This window comes from Nannospalax galili, unplaced genomic scaffold, assembly GCF_000622305.1.
Source record: "Nannospalax galili isolate Female #2095 unplaced genomic scaffold, S.galili_v1.0 scaffold715, whole genome shotgun sequence".
NCBI lineage: Eukaryota > Metazoa > Chordata > Mammalia > Rodentia > Spalacidae > Nannospalax > Nannospalax galili.
In genome coordinates, this window is record NW_008335660.1 from 174,043 (window position 1) to 177,625 (window position 3,583).

Below are 3,583 nucleotides of genomic sequence, written 5' to 3' on the forward strand. Positions count from 1 at the left end.
AAATATGAGTATGTACAGACCCCAGACCCCCTGAATAAAACCCCATGCTTCCTTGTTGAGGGAGGGCATCACTTTAAAAATGACACCCATGCTCTCCTTGCCTGGTGCAGTAATAAATCTGTCGCTGTTGCCACTCTTAGGTCTTGGCTGTGTGGCTTCATCCTCACACTCCCCAAGATGTGAGTCTGTTATGTTCACTTACACTAAAAGTCTTTCAAAAGTGTTCCTTCTTTCTCATTTCTCTAAATACTCATGAAGGTATGCACACTGTTTTTCATTGTTATTTCTATATCAACAGATTGGCATTCATTTCATGAGATGAAAAGTCCTAAAAGAACAGAGGCATCCCACAAGTTTTTTTTTGGAAATAAGGATGCTCTGAAAAAAAAAAAAAACAAACCCGAAAACTATCATTGCTTCTGGTTAAGGATTCCAGTCAAAAATGGAACTGTACCATGCTGGCCATCCAAAGTAGCCCCTAGCCAGGCACGGTGCTGTACAGCTTTAATCCCAGCACTCAGGGAGCAGAGGCAAGTGGATTTCTCTGAGTTCAACACCAGCTTGGTCTACATAGCAAGTTCCAGGACAACTGGGGCTACAGGGAGACCCCGTCTCTAAAAACAAAACAAAACAAAAACAATTGAGTCAAAATAGCCACTGCAGTGAGACGAGCTGAAAAGATGTTTTCATCTGCCTAGAGATTAAAAAGCCCCACTTCCCTGCCTGAGGAACCTTCTGAGACCATCAGAGACACTTTCCCTGGGATATTTGAGTAAAAATTGTAGGCTGTGGCAATCTTCTGCAACCGGCCCACTCTGGGCCCTGAAGGAAGCAGGCTTGGCTGGATGGGCAGGTTGAAGAATACCAGCTTGCCCCATCACAGACAGCCACTGCTTAAGGAAAGATTAGTAGTGTGCATTAATTATGACAACAGTGGGTTTCTTTTTATTCGTACATATTCATGATACAGAGCGATGGGCCTCACTGTGCCATTTCGTGTGTATCCTGTTCTTTGCTCACATTCACACACTGTCCTCCTTCCCCTCTCAGGTCACTTCCCAAATATGCCCTGTTCTGCTTTCACGTCCTGTGTGTCATGTGTGTCATATGTGTGTGTGTCTGTGTATTGAATCTGGGTCTCACGCATGTTAGGTAAGGTCTGTACTGCTGAGCTATTCTTCAGTCCTCTTTGTTCTTCTAAATTTGAGACAGGGTTTCACTAACCCTCAGGCTGTTCTTCAACTCAGTCTTTAGCCCAGGAAGGCCTTGACTCTGTAAGCCTCCTGAGTAGCTATAACTAAAGGTCTATGCCACCAGTGTGGCTCTCATTGTGAGGTTTTTTTTAAGACAGGGTCTCGTGGTAGCCCCAGCTGTCCTGGAACTTGGTCTGTAGACCAGGCTGGCCTTGAACTCACAGAGATCCGCCTGCCTCTGCCTCCTGAGTGCTGGGATTAAAGGCGTGCGCTACCATGCCTGGCTTAGGGTGTTTTTTTGTTTGTTTTTTTAAGGATTTTGAAGTTTTTATTTTCATTTGTGTGTGTATGTGTGTGTGATGTGTATGTGTGTTATGTGTATGTGGTGCTTGTGGAAGCCAGAAAAGAGCATCAGAACCACTGGACCTGGAATTACAGGCAGTTGTGAGCCTCCCTGATGTGAGTTCTGGGAAAGGAATTCAAGTCACCTGGAAGAGCAGCAAGTGCTCTTACTGAGCCAGCTCTACAGCCCTGTACCACCATGTTTAGAAGTTGACTTCTCTGTTATTGGATATCTAGTGCATAACTTTGCTGTGTGACTAGTGTGCAATCAATGTGGAAGAGCAAGCACCTCTTTCTGCTGACCTATTCCTACCCAGAATAATAATACATGGAGCATGTTAATGGTAATGCTACTTTTAGATTTGGGGGGGAAGCTACATACTGGTTTCTACAGTGGGTGTACCAGTGTACAGTCCCACCAACAGTATAAAAGTGCCTTCTCCTCTCCCCCAACCTCACCAACACTTGTCATCTTTTTGCTTGATGAGAGCCATGTTGACAGATGTGAAGTAGAATAGGAATGCACTTTTGAATTCAATCAGCCATTTCTGACTCCACTAGTTACAGTCAATACAAGGCTCCCTCCCAACGCCTGCTGTACTCTGCCCTCCATCAGCCCTGTCCCTACCTCTGTCACACTGCCACATGACTAGTGGCATGAAAAACTGACACTCTACTCAATACCCAGGGTACATAGAAGGCAAATGGTGCCTCTCATATGGCCTCTGAAGGTAAAGGCTTCTTGTCATACCTTTGTGCACATCCTGGGTGGCCTTGGAAATCGACACACGTCTTTCTCAATAATCCAAACCAGGGCTGCAGCCCCATCATGTGACAGGGCCAACCTAGGGCTTTTCTGCAGATGCCTGGCCATCCTCTTGGTACCCTTCTAACCAATGAGGGAAGAGGCTTATCTGTGTGTGTAGAATAGGACCTGGCAAACTCCCTGGAGGTAGCTCACACAATCAGACTCCAGGTGGGAACACTACCAGTAGAAAACATCCTACAGGTTCTCTAGGAATGTTTCAAGAAGGTGGACTGCCTGGTTCGCTAAGGTCACCTGGGAAGGGCAGGTGCGCAGTGCTCAGCTACACACAGAGCTATGGCCCATATCTTGACAGTTACTCCCCATGAGCAAGGTATGTACAGAGATAACAGTTTTTCCATCCAACTCTTTTTGGATATTTGACCACATAACAGATTTTTGCCTGTGATGAATAAAGCTCATGAGCTTTATGGCGCTCAGTAGTGAGCATTTATCTGTCAATTCCTGGGTTCCCTCCCCTGCACCCACAAAATGTAACCCAAAAAAGAGCACATGAAATGATACAGAAATGTTAGGACATGATACTCTAGGAAATTTTATTCTATTTAGGAATGAAATGTTCTGGGTGTTTTCTTGGTGTTTAACTTCTTCAGAAACTGTCAAAATGTTAATGGAAATATTCATTCTATCTTATGCCACCAGACAATTCCAATTGCTCCACATCCTGGATCACATTGGATACAGTCAGGCTTTGTAATTTGAGAGTTCAGTGTAGGACATTCAAATTCCTAATTTTGGAGCTGGTGAGTTAACGCACGACTGTAATGCCAGCGTTGGGGAGGCTGAGGCAGGAGGACAGAGAGTTCATATGGAAATCCATAGCAAGATCCTGTCTCATCCAAAATAGTATTTTAGCCCCAGCTGGCCTGGAACTCCCTAAATAGAAAGATCTGCCTGCCTCTGCCTCCCAGAGAGATCCACCTGCCTGTGCCTCCCAAGTGTTGGGATTAAAGGCGTGTGCCACCACGCTCAACTTCAAAAAAGTTTTTTTTTTGAGACAGGGTCGCCCTGTAGCCCCAGCTGTCCTGTAACTCACTATGTAGACCAGGCTGGCCTTGAACTCACAAAGATCTGCCTGCCTCTGCCTCCCAGGTGCTAGGATTAAAGGCGTGCCCCACCACGCCCAGCCAAAAAAGTATTTTTTTTAAGTTTACTTTTAATTAAGTGTATCCATATTTGTCTGTGTGTGGGTATGTGCAAATGCATGCAAATACTTTTGGAG

General features: G+C 45.2%; 1 pseudogene; it reads right to left on the reverse strand.

The window, feature by feature from the left end:
• LOC103731974 overlaps positions 1–2,029 on the reverse strand; it is a 25,088-nt pseudogene extending 23,059 nt beyond the window's left edge.
• Positions 2,030–3,583: the final 1,554 nt, after the last annotated feature.